The sequence below is a fragment of the Mustela putorius genome, unplaced genomic scaffold, assembly GCF_011764305.1.
Source record: "Mustela putorius furo isolate JIRA1106 unplaced genomic scaffold, ASM1176430v1.1 tig00000174_pilon_pilon_pilon, whole genome shotgun sequence".
NCBI lineage: Eukaryota > Metazoa > Chordata > Mammalia > Carnivora > Mustelidae > Mustela > Mustela putorius.
In genome coordinates, this window is record NW_025421304.1 from 25,343,827 (window position 1) to 25,367,186 (window position 23,360).

Genomic DNA, 23,360 nt, shown 5'->3' on the forward strand with positions numbered 1-23,360 from the left:
AAAGTTTCAGTACAACGTAATTTGGGGAGAGGAATGAAAGAATGACGGGAACCACTCTCGCAGCTCTGATGATGGGTCCTCCCACTCCCACCGTCTCCGGTTCTGACCCAGCGGCACATGACAGCCACCATAGGTGCAGCTCAGAGGGAAAACAGAGGTTCTAGTGGCTTCCCTGCTCTCCAGGAAGCCACCAGGCCCACAATTCAGGTGACACGGGGAAAAGGCATGTGAGGAGGGCAGCCAGCTGCCTCATTTTCATGAACTCGGAGCCTCTGCATGGAGCTCGTGAGATGTCAGTGAACAAAGGTGTTAAAATGCCTCTCAAACTTCATTTCCAGGCTGGATTACCATTTTCTCTCCCTACTGCTTTTATGGTTGATAATGCTACTGAGATGCCTGTTTTCTTCTTGTCTGTGCTCGCCTTGTCTGCGTCTGGGTATCTCGAGTCCAGAAGATGGCAGGTGCAGGTCCCAGTACATCCTGCTCTACTGAACCCCCCATGCCTTCGCATGGCTCTTCCTTCCCCCCAGAAGGCCTCCCTCGGCCCTGTCCATCGCGTAAATCCTTATTCATATTTTGAAACCCATTTCAAAGGGATTGAAATGGACTAACCCAGGAGCCATCCACTTCTGACAGTTACCCCTCGTAGCCTGTTACGAGCTCCCACGGCATTTCCTTCTGGGGTCCTTCCCCTCTCACTCCATCCCCACCGCCCTGCCGGGGGGGGGGGGGAGGCCTCATCACCTCTCCCCAGATACGGCTTACCTGTATATACCAAGCACTGGACCAAGTATGTCACAAGCATTCCGTCCCTCAGCCACCCCCGCCCCGAGATGGGTCAACCGTGGGTGCGTAGATCCGCCACTCACTTGTTCCAGGACCTGGAGCAATTTGCTCCCTCCCTCCTTGGCTTCAGGTTTCTCATGTATAAAAGCTGGGGAGACACTGCCGTTAAGGCCCCCTTGTAGTTCTAAAACTTGGCATACTTCACAGTTTCTTCCTTTAAAAAAAAAAAAAAAATGCCCCAAGTGGGCGGGTGTTTTCAGTCTTATGTTTGGAACTGAGAACATTTCAAGAAGAGTGCTGACCAGATGGACTCATGAGCTCTCCCAGCAGGGCCTCCAGAAAGCAGACTGGAACTAACAGGCTCTTCCAGGAGCGTGCTACAACTGAATTTACAAAATAACTTTCTACGCCTGCACTCCTGAGAGACGAAAGGACGCGGGCCTTCGAGATAACCACACCCGGGTGAGAAAATGTCTCTGCCACCTATGAGGACCACCTTCTGGAGTCTCCTGGGCCTCAGTTTCCTCCCCTATAAGATGGGGATAAAAGTAAACTACTGCAGAGGACTGTGGGGAGAAATAAAACCCAAGGTGTCTGCAAAGTGCTTGGCACTCGGCACAGGCCCTTGTGACCACCAGCAGCTACCGTTCTCATTGTCACTGTTAGCAAAGCCACAACATCAGGGGTGGGTGCAACGAGGCTCCAGCCCACACAAAGCCTCTTTGGTAATGAAATCACCTTGGGACAGACCACCGACAGTTACCTATTAGATAGCATGGGCAGACCCTGTTGCTGAAAGCCAGACCCACTGGGAGTTTTAATTTAAGGAAGACCCAAGGAGCTCACCCATTTTTTGTACTCACAGCTTGAGGGAATCCTAACACCCAGGCCTGACCCTGGGGGCAGCCGATGGCCTTCCTTCCTTGAAGGTGTCCATACGGAGACAACACGACCCTTTCTGACAAGCAGGGAAAGGTCAATATCCGTGGCGGGCAGGCCACATCCTGATTTACAGAAGCAGAGAAGCCAGGAGGGTGCGGGAAAGTGGGATGGATGCTACAGGGCCTGGGGCACCCCATGGAGACCAGGACCCCTTACGACCTCAGAAGAGCACTTGCCCCAAGAAAAACACAAGAAAGTGGCAAAGCAACCCGACAGATGAGTCGAAGCTACCCCAGCCCAATGACACTCCCAGGACTGTGCCAGCCCATCTACGCTCTCGGAAGAGCTTCTCTTCCCTTTTCTTTTACAAAACTACAGTTGTAACAGCAGGATTCAAACTGTTTGAAGTCAGCTTGTTTACTGAACAAAGGTCTAGGCTTGGGAATTCCTGGACACCGTGAATAAAGGAGGAGGCGGTGTTTTTATTGCAAAGCCTTGGTGAAGAATAGGAGCTTCGCTACGGGGCCGGGGGCTGGCAGCCTGGTGGCACAGGCCTGGTGGCCCAGGCAGCCTTCAGAGACAACAAGACCTGACTCCACCCCAAGCCAGGAAACTGGTACCTCTGTGCATGGGACATAGTGCAGATAAATCAACTCAACGGGGCACTCCTGACGTGGGCTGATAAGAACAGTGACAGCCTTCCCCACCCCATAATATGACAGCAATACGCCAACCTCATAGGGCCACCGCAAAGAGCACATACGTCAGCTTCTGTGAAATGCTGCTGAGCTCGTGTCTGGCCCCTCCCAGACTGTGACAAGCACATGTGCTAATATCGGGCTGCGTGCGACACCTGACATCACCACGTAAGTGGGAAGCTCACTCAAGCTCAGCGGCGTAAAGGAGAGGTCCCTATCTGGGCCCAGTGTCTCGCCTGTGAACCAGGATAATAACTGTCCTGACCCCGGATTGCCCTTCTGAACCTCGGCGACACACGTTCTGGGAAGCTGAGCACATGCACAGCACTCCGTGGCTCTCACGGCCCATCCCACAAGCGCCCCATCCTAGAGAAGATTGGTTGAGTGACTGCCAAAGGTCACCCGCTGGTAAACAGAATACCCAAGATTGGAGCCTCAGATGGTCTCTTCTCCACAGTCTGTATTTTCCCTCTTCAACCACCGGTCGCTTCTCCCGTGAGGGCTTCAGCCCTCAGGCCATATCAAGGTCTTTGAGGTTGGACTCCAACCAGCCTCTCCGACCCTACTGCCACTCGTCCTCTGCTCCTCGAACAGGCACTATGCGTCCTCACCCTGGGGCCCTGAGTCGAGTTCTGCAGGTGCCTCTTCCAGAGCCTGGTCCAGACGCCCATGATCTGCCTGCAGGACGTGCTTCTCCCTCCGCTGAGGTCCCCTGTCTGTTATTTCGGCGTTTCAGATCCTCCTGCATCTTGCTTCCAGGAGCATCCATCCTGCCGGACTGTGTGGGCTCTTAGCCCTGGACTCTGTGCTCATTCCCGTTCTGGCCATGGCCTTCACGCATGCAACCTAATGTTTCCCGGCTTTCGGGGGCAGGGAGGGAAACAGGTCACATGTTGACATTTGATTCATAGGAGATATCGCAGACATAGTTAACACGGTTAATTTTCCGAGCGATCCGGCTGCGAAGTGTTTGGCAAACTGTCCGTGATGAGTGTTTGACAGCCAGTCATGCTGGAAATTTGGGGCAGCAGATGGGTGTGGCTGGCAGCATACGGCTGAGTGTAGGTTCGGTGTTTATGCATTTTTACAAACTATGACTTTATATTTAAGCGTAAAGAACGGAAGGAATTCGAAATTAAGTTGTGCACTTTGAGGAGTTGTGTTCATGCTTTTAAACGAGAAGCAAGTTGAGCGTTGCAGGCTGGGCCGGGGAGGGGGTGGCCATGGTGGTGAGCGGTGGGGCCTCGGGTTCTGGACCCACAACTGCCACCACCTGGGATGTGATCTTAGGCCAGGGAGTCCCTCTTTCAGAGTCTCTATTTTCTCAGCTGTCAAGTAAGGAAGTCACACTAGACTATGTTTGATGTTGAATGCCCGTTCAGTGGGGTTTAGATGCTGCTATTGGTCCTCTAGGACCATCGGGGAGGGAAAAAGCTTTGAGCACTCTTGGCCCTAGAACGACCTCTGTTGCTGACCAGGGGCCTAAATGTGATGGCCTGAGTCCCTGCATTTGCTGGTTCCCTTTGACAGATTCCAAACTATCTCTCCTATAAGGAACACACTGACCCACAGGATCTGGGCTTTGAGGAAACAGATCAGATTCCATTTGTTTTGTGGAAATATATCCGGGCCTTCGCTATCTGGTAACCCCCAGGATGATGAGTAAAACTTGGCTCTTGGAAATCAGCCTGTCTGACAACTGCCTTGTTTTTGGTTGGAGAAAGTGAGGCCAAGGAAGGCAAGTGACTTACCCAAGGTCATAACAGGCAGCAGGATAAAGCTGAGGCAAAGATCCTATCAGTTAGGGAGTTCAGGGACTCCCTAACTGCCCACACTGTGTTGTGGAACTTCATGTAGGTGTGGCTGGGGTTGGGGAGAGATCCTGAGCCCTCTTAGGAGGAGGGGGTTGGATACAGAGCCAGGGGAACCCTTCATCCTGTCTCTCCTGAGGTCAAGCAGGTCAGAGCTGGAGGGCACTGGAGGATGTCTAGCCATCTGCTCTTCATACTGGAAGGAGCAGGCTGTGAGCCAGGAGCAGAAAAATCGTAACCCCAGTGATATTTGGAGGTGGGGGCCCTTTGGGAGGTAAGAAGGGCCAGCTGAGGTCATGAAGGTATGACCAGCATGATGAGAGTAATGCTCTTCTAAAAAGAGGAGGGGACACGGATCTTGTTCTCTGCTCTCCACCTCTTGAGGACACAACAAGATGGCAGCTATCTGCAAACCAAGACAAGTGTTCTCTCCAGATACTGGATCCGCCAGCACCTTGATTTTGGACTTCCAGCCTCTAGAATGGTGAGCAATCAATGTTTGCTATTTAAGTCAACAAGTCTGTGGTCATTTGTCATAGCAGCCTGAGCTAAAACATTAACTTCATACAACCTTTTCACTCCATAAAAGAATAGACCAAAACCCAGACTAGGTAAGTGCCTTTGTCAAAGCCACACAGGACCCAGAACATTCAGCTGAACCATAAGTTTGTCTTTCTGCCCCACACCCTTTCTAGAGGGTCAGGAAATTCTACACCCTTATGGGCCCATCCAGAAAAGGCCAGAGCCAAGGCACGTATCTGCCAAGGCACTAGAATGCTTGAGTCAGGAGGGCTTGAAAGATTTCCTGTTTTTAAAAAACTGAAATCGAAAAGCGCTGTCATTTTCTTTAAATACATTCTTTTGAATAAAACATCTATTCTTGATGCCAGCAGCAAGCTTCGAAACATGTTCAAGATGACATGATTGATAACAAGAAGGCTTCTTCAAGATGTTTCTAATTTCATCTTCCTGGTTAAAGAATGCGAACTTTCTAACATGATGTATGGTCTAATAAGAAGGTGTGCTCGAACTGAAGTTATTTATTTATGCTTCCATCTTTGACAGATGAATATTAACTACTGAGAAAATTGTAAAGCCAATTAGTAAAAGCTGAATAATGTCCACATGAGAATATGTGCACAGAAATACTAGTTATTTCGCATCCCAACACAGAGCCACAGACACTCCCTGCCTTCCTGTGAGAGGCTGTGGCCAGGCTGGGCGAGGTGGCTCCTCCCCTGCAGTGGGCTCTCCATTAAGCCTTGAAGATGGCCTAATGGGAGAGTGGATTCTGCGATGGCCAAGGGAAAGACAGCCCTGCTCCCGAATTCCCTCCATGTAACACGACCTGTAGGAAAATCGCCTTCCTGCTGGTGCTGCTACTCAGCCACTGACTTGTTCCCAGGAGCTGTGCATACTACAAATCTTTATTGAGCACGTACTATGTGCCAGGCACCAGAAATACGAAACCAGCACGGTCCCTGCCCTCAGGGGGCTTCCAGTCCAGAAGGCAGTATTGCACTACTGGGGGCCCTGTGAGTGAGCACATACACTGGGACAATGTGCCCCCCCCTTTGAGTCAGCTTCATTGCTGAAGCTGAGAGAGGGAGGGGGAGGGGCTGGCGGCAGCTTCCAGAATTAACAAAAGGTTAATTTACCCAGCACATGCTGCCAATGTTGTGTTCTGCTTCTAGAAATGAAGAACAAACAACCTGAGATTTCACTTGAAGGCTGTAAATTATTCTTTCCCCCAGCACCCTGGGCACCAATCTGTCATCTTGCGTTTCAGAACCCATCGCTAATTTTTAATAATTTCTTCAAAACTACTTGCTCCGTATTAATATGACAATACCATGATGCGACTCAAGAGAGCAGTGGCCTTTGAGAAGGATGTCCTCTCCTTCAGCCACCTCCTCAGTGCCCTGCATATTTAGCCAATGATCAGATCTGCCCACAGACTGACCTGCATGTTTTTTTTGTCCACTGCAAGTACCTTGTGTTTAAAGGAAAAGCCCTCTCTCCAACCTGAACCAGCCACGGTAATTAAAAACCCAGCAGGGCTATCATTCCCCTTTATCCCCCGAGTCCCCGTGCCTTGCCTGGGCAGTATGGGAATGCATTTGCCATGGTGACTCACCCGCCACCCGAAGGCCCCAGAAGCTACAGCGGACTGCCAGAAGGAACAGAGATCAGACCTGGGGTGGCAGCATCCTAGCCCACCTGAGCTGAGAGGAACCTTGGGGATATTCCCATCTTCCTCCTTGATTTTTTTTCCTTTTCCAGAGAAGGAAAGTGCCTCTATCTACAGAGGAATGTCACACACACAGGAGTGTTAGGCCTGGGGCATGAACCCCCCCTGCTCTTGGCCACTAGGTCGTTCTGACCGAAGCACATGCTGTCCTACATGGGGGTTTGTGTGGGTGTGTACCTCCTCATCCCAGTTCAGTATCCTGGGATCTGGCACCCTAAACAAACTGCAGAATTCCTGGGAACTCTTGAAGAACCTGGCCCCATGTGTACGATGGGAAACATTAGCAACTGTGGATGGGACATTCACACGTGTGGTTATGGATAGCCATTTCAAGACCCCCTCTGGACTAAGGTCTCTGGTGTTCCAGAGAAGAGTCCACAGAATTTAAATTCCTCCCCTAACATAAGTACAGAATTTGCAATGTTACAAAGTGCTTTCCTTGACCAAATTAATTAGCTTCTCTACATCCTCACCTAAAGAAATGCGAGAGGTCTAAGTACCCGGTTTCAGCCCCCAGAATCCAACCTTAAGTTTAATGCAAACATTGTTCTTCATTACTCAGTGGGGTCTTCTCTGAGAGGAAGTTCATTGTAATAGGATTTGGACAAACCCGCAGAATAATATTAAAACCATAAACTATATGGAAGTACATATGACGGCAGGCGGAGGGGTAAGTCAGGAACTCTGAGAAGTTATTATCATGCTCCAAATGTAGTGTCAAAGCATCTAACTACAACTCCCAATGTTAACTCTCAGTGTTTAGGCATCTTTATTTCCTGTCAGGAAAACAGTTATCTCTTGTCATGTCGGACCGCCTGAGTATCCATCTTACATCAAAGACAACAAACACATGTAATTTTATATGTTCCTGAATCCCATCATTTTAGTACAAAAGGACTTCAAATTCAAATTAATACACTTGTTCCGAATGCCAGTTTTGAAAACCTCAGTAGAGCAGTCAGGGAAGAACATTACATGACACCCAAGACTCGTCCTGCGTTTTTTTGTTGTTGTTGTTTGTTTGTTTGATTGGTTTTTTTTTTTGGTAAGACTGAAAGGGAGAGAAAAAGTAATGTTTATCATTATAAATCACTTCCGAAAGTATAGAATTCTCCCTTTCATCATCATAATTTGGTGATCAGTTCCATTAACATGTTATTATCTGTTAGTGGGAAGTGAGACTTTATTTTTATTTTTTTATTTGTCATGAAACTTGCAAAGAAATATGCCAAATATACCAACTGCACCTAAGTTCTTGGCATCATGCGGGTCTCCAGATTTGAGCTTTGGTGGCCCACCGGGACCAAAGAAATGTGGCGAAGAGGAAATGAGTCAGACAGAGAAGGAGACATATTGTATGTTCTCACTTATGTGTAGAATCTGAAAAAGGCAAATTCATAGAAACAGAGTAGAATGATGGTTTCCCGGGGCTACAGAGCAGGGGAAGAGGGGAGATGCTGGTCCAAGGGAACAAACTTCCAGTTAGAAGACAAGTAAGTTCTGGGGATCTAGTGTACAGTGTGACAATTATAGTGAGCAACACTGAATCATGCACTTGAAAGTTTCTAAGACTGTAGCTCTTCAATGTTTTCATCACAAGAAGAAACAGTACTTATGTAAGGTGATGGAGGCATTCCCTAACCCTACTGTGGTGATTACTTCCCAACATATAAATATGTCAGATCATTTTGTACACTGTAAACTTACACAGTATAACATGTCAGTTGTGTCTCGGTAAAGCTTCAGAGTGGGGAGATTTTTTTTTTTAAAGGAAGAGATTATACAGAGTTGAGTATCAGATGAAAAGGCTAAGGAAAGTTCCATGGAGGCAATGAACTTGGAGAACTTACTTCTCCTCATTCTGTCATTAACTGGTCCTCTAACTTGTAGGAACTTACGTAATACCTTACTGTGATTCCTACTCCTCCTTTGCAAAGCCAGGGTAGTGGTGTCATACCCTTCACAGCGCTGTGGAACTAAATGGCTGGAAAACATTCACCGACAGCCTGGATTATAGTAAGTGCTCAATAAATGCGAGCTGTTTGTCCATTTATCACTTCTGAACACCTGAGAAGCCCTTCCCTTCTATATTTTCATCTCTCTTTGACATCTTCTCCTTTTGCCTTTCAAACATGAAAGTTACCAAAGTTCACGAGATTGTTAGATCAAAAATCTACGTGCATTATTGATTCTACTATTGATTCCAAATTGCCCTTCAAAAATACTAGTGTATTTTGCATTTGGTATACACAATGCTGACAAGAGAAACCAGTAAGTAATTTCAAGACCATGAAAAAGTCATTAAGTGTGTGTGAGCTTTCAGTATGTTATTTATTTTCAATGAAAGAAAAGACCATCATCTTGATAGCTATGAGAAGTGTTTCTGCGTAAGTGGAAATAAATTATTCTTGCTCACTCAACTCAAAAACATAGAAGAAATGGGGTGACGATACCAATGCCCCCCACATGCACATACACCTGACCTTGCCTATGTTCTCCTGAAAAACAAAAAGCATCAAACCGAGCCCCAGCATCGACCCTTGCCATCTCGTTGAGCTGGTCTCCCCTTCCCTTCTCCCCTCATCTCCCAGTTCAGAAGAGGCTCTCAATATACCACAGACCAGTCACTCCAGTGTGTCTGGACTCGAGCCTCTGATCGGCCTTCAATTTTTCACACGTCCGGTCCTCCCTCCCTGGACCATGCCTCCTGCACCTGCCACCTCCCCCTCACGCCCTGAGAGATCCTGTCAGCACAAAAGCCCACTCCTGAGTCTCTGATCTGGAAACAAGAACCCTCTCTCCTGACCCCCCACACTCAACTTCCTTCACCCAGGAGGTTTCCTCCCACGGGGTCTGCTCCTAACCTTCTCTTAGCAGCTCACTCCACGGGGGTTTCCGCATCCACACCTCCTTAGGAGACTGGCCCCTGGAAGTTATGAGGAACCTCTCCTAGGCTCCGATTAGAGCGCTGGCATGCTCAGGGTTCCGCCCTCAGGCCCACTGGCAGACCTCGTCAGCTCTCCCTCCCACTCCCTCACACCTGGGCACGCAGACCCAGGCAGGCTTCAACCACAAGCACCTGCAACCGAGCATGAGGCCCTTCCCGATCACCGGCATGTGCTCAGCTAACACAGGCACCAGACGCCTGGGGACTCCGTACCTCCTGGTAGCAGCCCTCACCCCTCGACTGTCAGGACTTGGGAGATAAATATCCCAGCTCACTCACCTTCTGTTGGGGATAAACTCGAGGTATGTTCTACAAGATCTACCAGAACCCCCATGCCAGGTTGAGCTCCAGTATGATTACTTAATGCTCCCTTAGTCAGGAAGACTGAGTTGTATCCCCTCCAAATGTCTCTGTTAAAGACCTCATACTCCTCACTCCCCCGAACCCCACTATGGGAGGCCACAGTGAGGAGGTCGCCATCTGCAAGCCAGGAAGACAACCTTCACCACAAACTGACCATGCTGGCCCCCTGGTCCCAGTCCAGGGGGAGTAAACTGTGGATGTTCAAGCCCGCCAGTCTACGGTATGAATCCAGGGGTTCTGTGATTAGAATTAACAGACACCAAAGCCAGCTGATTAATAGAGAGGTCCAGGCCGGAGACAGAAACCCAGGAGGCCTCAGCCTCTGACCAAGTTGGTAACCAAAAGGGGGATAAGACACTACGTATCTCACAGGTGGCTACGAAGATTGAAATAGATACTTCATGTCGGCGGCAGAAACTAAGCTAAGACGAGAGAACTCACTTGCCTGGCATTTTTCTACCATTAAAGGTTGTTTTTATAAGATTTACAGACCCAGTAATAAAGGAGGAAGGTGAAGTCTAACTGTACCTTGATATTCAATTAGACAGAAGGGCACCGATAAGCCTTCGAAATGCCAACGCCCATGAGCTCTCTTCAGTCGGAGTTTGGGGCCGCTTCTTCATCTCACGCTGGGGGCCGGTCTCCAGAACTCGTTTCCCTGGAATGATGCTCTCCGGGCTTCCTAACAGAAGGCAAAAGGGAGAGTGACTGGGGTTGATCCCCTAGAGGCAGAGCCTGTGGCAGGACCGAGGCACGTGGAGTCAGTGAGGAGAGCTGCACGGAGCAGGGGAGGAGCCACGAAGGATGTGACCTCAAGCAGAGACGAGCCTCACCCCTGGGGAAGCTCTGGAGCACAAATTGCACCAAAAGTTGGTCCCAGTTGGCAGAAGACCCGCCGCGCACGCTCCCCTTCGTCCGGTCAAGGGCGCGGACAGCCGGGACAGTTGCCCGGAGACAGGCCGTCTCACGGAGAGCAATTCTGCAGGGAAGGGGCAGCCGTGAGTCATCAGCCTCCAAAGCTCCCAGCAGCAGGAAGGTGGCTGCACCTGCCCCTCCAAAAGGGGATCTGGGGAGAGGCCCAGGTCGGTCCACCACGGACCGATGGAAGAAAGGGAGGACGGTTGTCGTATCTGATGGCCTGAGAGGAGCGCTAGAAGCCTTCATTCTCATTGCGGCAACCTTCCCGAAAACCCTGCAGGGTCAGTGGGTGGGCATTACTCGTTCCAGCTTAGCGACGAGGAAAACAGGGAGAGTTCGCCCGAAATTTCGAAGGAACAGTGAAGGGACCCCCAACCCCCAGAAACAACCGACCAATACGAGAAAACTGTCCGATTAGTCCCTTTAAAAGACCAGCCCACAGGTCCCAGAAGGACCTCAAAACCCCAATTCTAGGATTAGGGAGAAGGCGTCAGACCTCAATTTCCTGTACTAGTCAAACTTTCCAGGCCTCAAGTTCCAAGTCTGTCAAATGGACGTGGCGTGAACTGACCGTGGTAGAGGAATGGCCTCCAAGGATGTCTTCTCTCAGGCACCTGTGAACAGTACCTTACACGTGATGTAATTAAGAGTCTCGAGGCAGAGATTATTCTGGACTATCTGGTGAATCCTTAATGTAATCTCAAATGTCCTTAGAGAAGCAGAGAGACATCTGCAACAGAAGAAAGAGCGTGTGACAACAGAAGCAGATTCAGAGAAAGAAGATACCAAATCTCTTGTCTTGAAAGATGAAGAAAGGGCCCACGAGTCAGAGTACAGCGGCCCCCAGAAGCAGCAGAGGCAGGGAAATGGACTTTCCTGGAGCCTCTAGAAGGAACTGGCCAGCACTTCGATTTAGCCCCTTAAGACTCTCTTTGAATTTCTGACTTCCAGAAGTTTTCAGTAGCTTGAATTATTTCAAGCTACTGAAACAATTGTGACAGTTTGTTATGTGTTACACTGGACAACAGTTCACCCTTGAGAAAATCATGAAACTGCCTCCCACACTAATGCTCTCTGCAGGCCTGGTGAGGGGCCAGGAGCAAGGGGAGGTTGTAATTCCAGGTCCCCACACCCACAGGTGCCAGAGTCCACTGGTCTTGGAGGGATTCCTGAGTATTTCCAGGGTACAAACCCCCTCCCCCCCAGCCAGGAGCCGGGCAGGAGAAGAAGTTTAGAGATGCCTGTGGATTGAATTCTGGGTGTTTGTAAATCGGGCAGCCTGGCTATGAATAAAATTAGGTTTGAAGAGGGCCAGCAACAGGAGCTGGGCACCTACGGGAGGAGAGGCAGGCCTGCAGAATGAATGAGTGTGGTCCCAATGAACACGGCCAGCAACACTCGGGGCCCCAGCTGAGAGCAGGAAAAGGGGCCGAGGAAGGGGAGATGTCCACCCACCTCTGCCACCAATGTGCCCTGTGACTTTAGACAAGTCTCCCCATCCTGCTCTCCAGGCCCCCATCTCCCAGTCCGTGACAGAAGGTATGTGAGCTGCGTAATGCCCAGGGAACCGGCCTTCTCTGATGCTGGGTTGCCCCACATTCTGGTCAGGCCTGCAGCTAGCCAGGCTGACCCCTGGGGACACTCAGGATTTATAGGCTCACAGAGCTTAAGGCTCAGGGAGACCAAGTCCTAGGACCTCCAAGAGATAGGCGCAAGAAGCAAGACGGAAATGCACTGTCAAAATATTTTATCTAAAGACAGACCCATGCGGCCTACAAAATGTGTATTGCACACGTACCTAAACCAAAAAAAAAAAAAAAAAAAAACAGAATGGCACATGCCATATACACATACAGAAATAGGAGCAACCATTGTCATCAGAAAATAGTGGACTGTTTCCTCGGATTGCAAGGGGATTAAAAAGGGGCCCGGGGCTCTGGAGCTTCTCCATGACAGCGCTGCCCAAGGATCTTCCAAAACTCCCTCTCGACCATCTGGGAAGAAAGAGACCTCTTAAGCAGTGTGGAGGGAAAGGGGTGTGTTATCTGCATCTATAGTAACCCCCAGTGGCCAGCTGGGGAGCTGAATTTGGAGAAGAAAATACCTGTTCAAGGTTAGGAAGCGACAAAGTCACTGAAATAGGATTCAACATCAGAACTACAGACCCCAAACCTCAAGCTTTTAGCCACCAGGCAAACTGCAGAGATGAATTCAGACAGTGTTCCCCGTAGTAGAACAATCTGGGTCATTGGCAGAAAGTTCCAGAGGTTGTGGCCAAAGCTTTGGAATGGTCATGGTAAGGAAGTCATCGTACCCACCCCCAAACCAAATGTGCATTGCTCTCTCAAGGACAAAAACAAGGATGAAAGGACTTGTCCTTCAGGAACCTCCAAGGTCAACAACAGGAACCAGCTCGCTCTCAGAAAGGACTTCTTTATGGGTCAGAGCAGAAGCCGGAAAGGGCCAGCCAGAGATAGTGACTTCCCACAGAAGGGGTGTTTAATCAGAAGATCTTTCCAAAACCCGGACTTGACCCTGTCGGCCTCGTCCCTGGTGTTTCAGGCCTTTCCCAATCTCATACACACCCCTTGGCCACCAGCATTTGCTCTACACAATGGAACTTCTTACCAAGTTCAGGCCTGTCAGCCTTCAAACCACACTGCTCCTGCTGAAATGTCCACGAGCCCTTTTTACTCCTCTCAGAGCTCCAAACTGTTTGGATCGATCTGCTCAAATACCTCTCCTTTGCCAGCCACAGCCCAAGCAGATTCAGGGACATAAGCTCGACACTCCCACACAATCACCTGTGTCTCTGCCTCCTTCCCCATCTCTTTGGGGCTCATCCACAGCAATAACTCTGCTCCCGCATTGCCTCGCACCCTGCCTAACTCCACGTAGGCCTCTATTACAGTTTTGTACCACGGTAACTGACTTCTGGGGTTTTCATCCCTAAGTCAAGCTTGCTGCCTTCCCACCTTCCGGGAGAGAAAACCAGCACACCCACGACACCGCTCCCAAGAGCTCTGAACGCGAAGGGAGAAAGCCGCCCCTACCCTGCCAGGAAGCTTGTGGTTGGTAGCTCTAATCAGGTCACCTTTGAAGCTGAGACCACAATGATTTTATTTTCAAAAATTAAAAAGCCCAAGGAAGAAACAATCAAGAAGCTCAGTTAGGGACATCTGCGCTCGGAAATCATAGAAGTCAGTGATATTTTAAAAATAAGACTTTCCCAATTCTCAAGGGACCCCCTGAGGTTCACTGGTATCCAACCACTTGCACTTCCTCCCCTCCTGGAGATGAGGACACATGTAGCCGGCCTCCCTCTGCGCCTGTGCCAAAGCCAGTCCTCTGGCACATGGCCGCCGGGCCAGATGCTTAGCATTTCTTCAAGCAGGATATAGTTCCACTCCTTCCTGAGGACAGGAACATGGGGGCTGGCCCTCGGTGAAGAACACACGATGGATGGAACCAACAGCCCCTTCTCTTCCAAGGAAATGTGCGTGAAGAGCCTCCCAGGCCCCCTGACGGAAGCCAATTCCAACAGAATTTCTCTGACCAAGTCGTCCCCTGGAACAGCCCAGTAAACTCTCATGGGAACACATAGACACAACCAGGGATAACCTCCAAGTGGAGAGCATCGGACTCAAGACTAATTCAAACTCCTCACGCTTGTACAGAGCTCTGTTGTTTGCAAATGGCTTGCATGCACCCCCTTTCAGGGTGTCAGGGAAGACACCGTTGGCCTCTCCCTGCTTTACATGCAGAGCCCAAGTCCCAGAGAACAGGAGGCGAACTTCCCAGCCGGCTCCCTGACTGCCAGCTTCACAGTCTCCTGAGGGTGCCTAAGCCTTAAGAGTTACCGCCTGCAGCAGCCTTTAGCCAGCTCTCCAGCATGGAAGAAGAGCTCAGTGAGTGTTTCCCTGAGCTCAGTTTGATTTTCTTTCTGCTGTGAAACAAAGAAAAGATGGCTCTTGGTATTGGTGCTAATCTATTTTAGGGAGCACAAGCTAAGGCATTCAGATGGCGGGGTGGGGGGCATCCTGAGTGCCCCCACATAAGCCCCAGCAGAGGCATGCACACATCTCGGGCACAAAGCCAACTGCACTTCTGTTGCCCCAGAACAATCCCCCTTCCCCGTGGGGATCACACAGCTGCCAAGGGCCAAGAGCACGTTTTGAACCCAGGCCATCTGCCCGCAAAGTCCCGGCATCATCTCCCAGAGGGGGCTTGACCTGCTGCCCATCTCAGCCCCCGATCTCCTTTTCTCGGGGTCCCTTTCAACACTGAGGCTCCATCTCTCAGCTGTGGCATTTGTATCTTGCCGCTCGCCATGGAAATCGTGCGGGGTTGACTTTCTATTTATCATCTTTACCTGAAGAGAAATGAGTGTGAGTCACACATTAGCTGGCCCAGGAGGATGTGGGTTTTCAACTGTCCAAAGCCTCATGAGCACAGATCCTCAGGAGTCACTTGGAAGTCTACACTGCAAGATGTACCAACAGCCCATACTCACTGCAGAGAAACAGAGGGGGCAGTGCAGGCAGAGGACCGACCGGTTCCAAAGAGGCAAGGCACAGCCACAGTCTGGTCCCCATGCCGTGCGACCTCCCACACATCCCGAGCCTTCCCGTTGGAGGGAGGAGGGTGCCGGGCCTGCTTGCCTCCATCACTCCAATACTCCTGTGGGAGGGACAGCAGGAACTCCTCAGCCCTGTCTTCCCCTTCCACGTGACCGTGCAGAAGGCCACTGACCACCCACAGTCTCGTCATACCAGGGCTGGCCCACACGTGTCAATCAGGAGAAGCCAGGTGGACCCCCCACTCAGTAGCTTGTCCCCACAAACAGTCTGTCACCTGTACTATTATGTTCAGGGCAGGGTTTCTGCTCATCACTGTTCCTGCGGCAGAAGCAAAGGTAGCCCCTAAAACTTCTGCCAGCATGATATACTCATCTTCCCTTATATTTTATTGGCCCCAAGCAAATCAGAGGCCCTGCCTAATTTTAAGGGGTCAAAAACACAGTTCTACAATTTACCCAGAGGCAAAGAGCAAATATTTGGTGCACAGCATGAAGGACTACCAAGCTACGAGAGTAGAAAAAATGACAATGATAAAACATTACAAGACGCGGACATTTATTGGTATTTACCATACACCAGGCACTGGGCTAAGTGCTCTGTATCCATTATTTAATATTGCCCACAAGACAGATGTCACCATCAGCCTGAATTTATAGGTAAAGAAATGGAGGTTCATGAGTTCAAGGGACTGGCCCAAGGTCAGCTGGTACAGGGTAGATCCAGGACTTAAACCCAGGACCAGAACCCTAAGGTGCTAAGCCCATGCTGTCAATCTTTCCACTACCCCGCTCCCACATATATTTAGGGACACACAGGAAAGTCAAAAGACAACTATGCCGACTTTGAGGCCATAGTCTGAAACACTCCCTTTTTATCTTACCGCCCAAGTGACGGAGCCCTGGCATGTATAGCCAGTGGCCGGTAGCCGAGACCCAGGAGGAAAGCCCCTTTGTTGACTCAAACCAGTTCAGATGTGCCGATCATCCAACCAGCTTGCCGCAGAGTGCGGGGCCCCACAAGGGGCAGGAACGGGACTGCTAGCTCACCGAATTCTCATGCCTCTCACGGGCACATCCCACCCGCCCCATTCTGCAGCTGAGTAATTCAAGGCCTACAACAAATGAGAGCAGGACTGTGAGCCCAGATCTGCTGGCTCTCAGGCACGAGATGACCAACAAAGACCTCTTTGTGGGGAGGCCGGCCTGGGGAGGGGGGTGGCCCGAGAAAAACCAGCTCAGGGTGGGAGTCCCTGAGTCCCCATAAATGTGGGCGTGCTTCTCCAGGCCAGCCCCTTCCTTTCTCAGGACCAGAAGGAGGGAGCCCTACACACGGTGGGCTCTGACAGATCACTCCTTCCTCTTAATGAAAGGCAGTTGTGCCTCTAGCAGTCCTCTGGAGAAGGCAAACATGTCCCTACCGGGCAACCCAGGGCAAAAAAAGCATGTGGACCTTTGGAGTCCCGTGCAGAAGCCATCTCTACCATGGGGAAGCCATGTGACTTTAGGCAAGTCACTTAACCTCCTGAGCCCAGGTTTCCACAAGATAACAGAGCAGGGCAGGCTCTTCCTGCAGGTTTCACCCCTGGCCTTGTTTCAGAAACTATTCTCTGATGAACTCAAGCCAAGGCCTTGGGGTGGAAGAAGGTAAGTGGGTGAGTCGGTGAGTGAAACTCCATGGGACGGCAGAAGGCAGTTCATGCTTATGAGCCACTTCTACACGCTGGGGGTCGCACGGAGCGTGCTGCCCTCCCCAGTGCCCGTGACTGTCTCTACCACCTCATGAAAGAACCCCTGTTATCCACAGGGGGCCCAGCAGGAATCAACAGAAGCCAGAGGAGCCCTCCGGGCCAGTAAGGGCCAGAGTCTGTGTGTTAGGGGGATTAACAGCACGTAGGAGAGTGTGACTACAGGCCAGCCAGTGTGAAGGGATACTTTTTACAATTCCTTTGGTTTTTATTCCAATCACAAAAATAATTTAAAACTATAACAAATTGGGGGCGCCTGGGTGGCTCAGTGGGTTAAAGCCTCGGCCTTCGGCTCAGGTCGTGATCCCAGGTCCTGGGATCGAGCCCCATATCGGGCTCTCTGCTTGCCAGGGAGTCTGCTTCCCGTCTCTTTCTCTGCCTGCCTCTCTGCCTGCTTGTGATCTCTCTCTCTCTCTCTCTCTGTCAAATAAATAAATAAATAATCTTAAAAAAAAAAAACCTATAACAAATTGAAATAATACAGAGACGTACAAGATACCGCTGTGTGTCTCATCCCTTCTCCGCCACTGCTACCCCAAACAGGCATAAGCTCTGTTAACATTTCCATGAGATTCCTTCTAAATGTTCTCTATGCTTCTAGGTAGGATTTTTCCAAAGAAGGATTTGTTCATCATTTCTTTACGGGCTGCTGACAATAGTAACAATAATAGTAGGCATATTTGTAGAGCACTTCCTGGGGCTGGGTTCTGTCCCAGGTGGTGGGAACAGCTGTGAACAAGAAGCCTGGACCCTGTTCTGGTGGGACATAAGTCACACTCTGCAACTTGCTTTAACCTTCACTTACCAACACATGATGGACCATCATCCAAATCCTCACCATAAAGCTAATACATTTTTTAAATGGAACATTTTGTTGTATTTTGTATATTGCCCTTGATTCAACCAGCCTCCTACTAATGAATGGTTATTTCCAATTTTTTGTTTTTACCAAAAAAAAAAAAAAAATCCACATATTTAATGCACTCATGCAAGTATTTACATAAATGTTACAGATTCCTCCAATGTAAATATTTATTCTACCCAGACAATGCCAAAGTACTTTCCAAAAAGAAGTTTGGGCCAGTGTACTCTCCCATGGATAGTAGACAGGAATGTCATTTTGTAGCAACCTTGACAGCACTGGGTTTTATTGAGTTCTTAGATTTTTGCCAACATTAAGGGGAAAACACAGATTTCATTTTTGTTTTAGTGTTAAGGGTTCTCTAATACCAAACTCGGTCATCTGTAGAGAGAAGCAGGAGGGGGTGACGTTTTGGGGTGTGGATGGAAGGTTCTAAGCAGGATTTGGGGGACAGCCTGCCCACCTGGGTACGAGGCAGGAAAAGCAGCCATGGTTCTCCATTTCCTTCTCTACAGAACTAAACTCTTCATCGAAAGGGCACATCCTGACCTTGAAAATTCCCCTGTTTGGCTTCCCATTAATGGGCACCTCACCTGCTAACGAGGATTAATGGCCTCCATCCTCCGCAATGATGAGGAAAGCTTAACTCGAAGAAGAACTGGGTTCAGGCAGGGGGATACACAACAGTTGTCCCCTACACAAAGCACTGCAGCAGCAGACCTGCAGTTTCTACTTCCTGATGCTCACGAGGATGGGGGCGATGCCCTGGTCCCCAAGGGCAGGGCTCAGGGCTGGCCCGTCCATTTCCCTGCCAGGGGCTCTTGCACTGAGACATGCCACATTGTTGGTGCCCAAGCAATACTTGCTGGTACAGCCTGATTCCCGACAAGTATTAACGGCACCTGGAATTCACAAATGGCGACTGAGCCCCTGCAAATGACGGTTCTCACCAGGGAAGGGACATGGGAGCCCGCTCGGAAGAGAGAACAAATCAGTGTGGGTAGAACTTCCCACTACTGGAGCAGCAGTGGGGGTCTGTCCGGGGAGGCACTCTGCACAGGTGAGACTGGGGAATGGGGAATATCTGGATAAACAGAGGGAAGAGAAGCGAGCACAGCAGGCAGGGGGAGGACACAGAGCAGGACAAAAGTCCTCAAGCAGCACCCGGTGCCCTGTCAGTGCTCCCCCGGGATGTGTCAGAGTCTCTCCTGCCACTCAAGGAGAACCACTGTGAACTATTCAACACTGTGGCCGGCCCGGACATTACAGCCTGCAACCGTGGGGGTCTTTATACCATGGCCATCAGCAAGTACTGAAATCCAGCTGGCTTCCCAGCACACGGCAGTTTATAAATGTGCACTATTATTATAGGAAACCACAAAGGGGCTGAAGCAGGAGGGCGACGCGGTCAGGTTTGCATGTGGGAAGGGGTCACTCCAGGGCCAGCGTGGGAGGGACGGTTTGGGACAGGAGGAGACGCAGAGAGACAACAAGGAGGCTCCTCCGCTCAGCCAGGCGAGGGATGTGGAAAGGCGCCAAGGGACAGATTCTGTTGAAGAGGTAGAACTGATGCCTTGGCAGAGGTGGGGTGTGGGGGAGGGGGGGAAAGGGAACCAACCGCCAAGGCCATTTGAGCTTGAAAGGATGAAAAAAGCCTTTTTCCACTTGGCAAACGTCTGACCTTCTCTGTCTGATTTCCTCCCACCCGAAGAAGAAAGAAAATCTGTGGAATGGGTTCTAGAAAACCCAGAGGGGCTGGTCTGGCATAAGCTGGCAAGAGAAAGGAAGTCATTCCCACCTCGATCACCTCCCTTCCTTCCCCCTCCACTTCCTCCCTCCCTGCTAACAAACTCATCTGAGGCGTAGATATTCCTGGGGTCCGGCCAGCGGCAGACAGCTGCCTTAACTCTAGTGGTGCAGCCCACCATTTGCATCTCTGCTGGAAACCCTGAGTCCTGCAGACATAAACACCCAAGGTTTATGACCAGTGCTTGCCATTAAGAACACATTCCTGAAGCCCTCCTCTCCCTGTGCTGTCTGCGCGGGCACATAAAATATAGGAAAGCTTAGGAAAAAGGAACAAGCTGGCTGTAGAGAAAGGGCACCGGAGGCAGAGGCACTCTGTCCTAGGGCCAGAGCTTGGATCCCTCCCTGGAACCTCTGAGAACCTGGGCCTTCTCTTCTGAAAAGGGGAACTGCCCTCTCCAGTCTTTGTGAGGGTCTTTGTGAGGAGGAAGCGCAGAGTGGAGGGGAGGGGAAGCCCCCACTCAGGCGCACACCCACACCCCACCCCCGCACCCAGAGCCTGACAGCAGCCTGATAAGCTCCCAGTCCAGGCAGTGGGCGAGGGGAGAGAACTTGGATTCTAGAGAAAGATAAGCCTGAGGTCTGGTTGACTCTCTCCTGCTGGCTCTGCGCCGCGTGCCTCTGGACCATTTACCTAATGTCTCTGTACTACAGTCACTACCTTTATGGTTATTGTCTTGGGCCTGCCGGCTTGCCTTGACCTTATCTGCAAAATGGGGCAATGCTGTCTGCTCGCTGCAAAGTTGCGGTGAGACGCAGCCCAACACAAGAGGGCTTTGAGAAGCCCTCGCACTACGCAAATACGACGTATTACTCAGGAGATTCTTTCATATGTTTTGGCCGATGGAGGAAAAATCTATGAAACATAGAAAACACTATTCGCTGCTGTTTCTAAGCCCAAATTGCTAGCACTTGCAAGTGTTCGTCATGTCGTACCCTAAACACGTGTGAACCCTTACTATGTGCCAGGCGCTGTGCTGTGTTGGGAAGTCTGGGCCCCCACTTCAGTGCCCTTTCACAGGGAGTCACAAGTGTCCTGCATGGACATCCAGAGTTGTGGGGTGAGGGCTGGGCTCGCAGGGGGCTGACCTGCCAAACACCTAAGATGCGGAACCAGCTGGGAGCCCCTTCTGCCCCCCCTCACCCCCTGCCCATCCGATCAGGGACCCCTGCACCTGCCCAGGGCCCCGCCTGACCTCCCTCTCTCCCAGGCACCCCTTTCGGAAGGATGAATTCCCACCTTCCGTACATGTGTTCCTAGAACCCCTCTGGGCTCTGAGAAGCCACCTTGCCATACTGGTTCTTTCTTACCATAAAAGTCCTGCCTTTCTTTTTACCCTTTAACAAGGTTACAGCAGGACTGGGGGAGGCAGATTGAGCCTCGGGCTACATCTGCCCTTCATTTAAAACCACCCCAGCTCATGCAAGGCCGGAAAACAAGTCTCTGAGCCTCTCTTTTATAGTTCGTTAGATCCAAGTCCAGAGTCATTCTCGCCAACAGATTGTATCAGCCTGCAGCCCATTCGCCTCCAGAAACCAACCCTCTTGCAACTTAGCCACTGCACACCAATGCCTGCGTGTCCCTGGCTCCTGGTAGTGCCCCCCCCCCACACCTTTAAGTGTCATTTAAGAAAGCCTGGAAGCTTTTTCTCTCCTCCTGGAAGCTACAGGATACCTCCACCGCCCCCAAAACTCTCCATCAACCACATCTCCCAGTCGTCCTGCTGTGTGCAGTTCCGGCTTAGAAATGTGTTTTTATTTTCCGCTAAAAATATATGGAGGGGGAGTTTATTGTTGCTCTTAATTACACTGGGTGATTTGACAAAGAGCATCTGGACAAAGGCAGTGCACGTTTAAAGGGGAAACTCTTGTCGTTTACGACAGAATAAAGGAAAAGCAAGCTAGCACCTCCAACTCCGCAAGGCGGGGAGCGAGCTGTCCCTCCCCTCTCCAAGAGCTATCCGGCCCTGACAGTCTTCCGCTCTTATTAATTTACCAGGCTGGGCCCAGACCCCAAGGCCAGGCCCGCCTGCAGGAGAGGCAGAGCTAAAAACAGATCCAGCCTCGGCGAGGGGCCAGCGTGCATCTAATCGCCGGGCTTTCTCCTCGCCTTCCCCAACGACTCCGCTCCGGAGGCAGGCGGGTGGAGAGCAAAGGCACGCGGTGCTTTGATTTGGAGAGGAGGGAAACACAGAGGCCGTTTGCAGGTGTGGAGACAAAATCGTCCAGGCAACGGAGAGGAAAACGCCTCTGGGCAGCCGCTGGCGCAGGTGCACCTCCGTGGGCGTGCAGCCAGGCAATCAAGGATGGGTTTGTGGGCACAGTGAGGGGTGCGGCTTGCTGGAACCCCAAAATGGAGTGGGGTGTTACTAATTCATCCCCATACCCGGGTCACGAAAGGGCTGTGGCAGTGAGGTTTCCAGTTAGGAAAGTGAGCCACAGTTAATGGCTTTTCTTAGACCCTTTGTAGATTTTACTGGGGCCCAGATGGGGAGGGCGCATGCGTTATGCAGGTTTGGCTGAAAGTTGCCCAGATGCCCATTCATCTAGGCTACACCTCAGCCCACATTTATTATTAATAATAAAAGCTACCATTTAGCAGCTTCCATTGTGGGCCAGGTGCTGCACTAAGCACTTTACCTTTGGTATCTGATTCAGACCTCACAGCTTCCGCATAAGACGGACATCATTGTCCCCACTTTACTGACAATAAAGCAGGCTCAAGAAAGGATGGTGACTCGCCCCAAAGCCCACAGCCTGTAAGGGCAGAGAGTGAAAGCCAGACCCATCTGACTCCAAAGTCCAAGCGCTTTACTCCTAAGATCTCCAGCCTCCCTCTGTGCGTCTCTATGCCGGGCCTTCGGCTGGGAGCTAGAATAAATGATGAACGAAATGTTTCAGGCAGGCTATATTACAGGTAGGTCCATGCCGAACGTGTAAGTCCTGGAGGCTGGATTCTGCCTTCACCTCTCGCTGTAAGACTCCCCCAGACAAAGAGGACAGCAGAGAGCACCAGCGAACGTCTCCAGCCCCACCGAGGAAAGAGCTGGCTGAGGGAACACTGCCAGCAAAGTGGCACCGGCTCTCTGCCTCCGTGACTGTGCCCATTGCGATGTGACTTGGCAGCTCCCGTCATCCTGAGACAGGACCTATTTCCCCATCCCAGATTCTGGGCTGCTTTTTTGCCTTTCTCTGGTCAAGAGAATGCAGAAGGGGTGTGTCAAACTCAGGCCTCAAAAGGCTTGCGGCTTTTGCTTTGGAACCCTGCCATTGGCAGGTGACAGCCGCCCTTCGCTGGAGATGTGGGTCGCGGTCACCCCCATGACCCTGAGCCATAGCCATCCAACCACCACCTAATGAGGCCACCGTAGCTCAGTCTACCTCCAGCCAGCCTGGCTCCTGGCCACAGACCGGTGAGTGTGCCCAGCCAACCCCAGAAGTGCCCAAGCGACCCCACAGTGCTAACTGCAGAATCACGGGCTTAGTAAATGTTTTTGCGTCAGGCACCGGGCTTTGGGGTGGCCTGTTACACAGTGAAAGCTGATTGACACAGGGATCATCTGTTTCCCCAGAGCTGAGAAGCCCTTAGAAATGTCACAGCCCAGAACAATCCTGATGCCCCCTGGAGTCCAGGCTCTAAACCAAGGACATTTCTAGATGACTAGTTTTGCCCATAGCCTACTGTTTGCTCTTTGCTTCCTCTTCCCCCTGA

The 23,360-nt window shown here is 50.8% G+C and overlaps 1 long non-coding RNA gene across 1 annotated transcript in view; it reads right to left on the bottom strand.

The window, feature by feature from the left end:
* LOC106005015 overlaps positions 1-23,360 on the bottom strand; it is a 62,197-nt gene that overhangs the window by 33,208 nt on the left and 5,629 nt on the right. Inside the window, exon 2 of the long non-coding RNA XR_001178178.2 lies at positions 10,267-10,420. This is a non-coding gene — a long non-coding RNA (uncharacterized LOC106005015). The remainder of the gene's footprint in view (positions 1-10,266; positions 10,421-23,360) is intronic.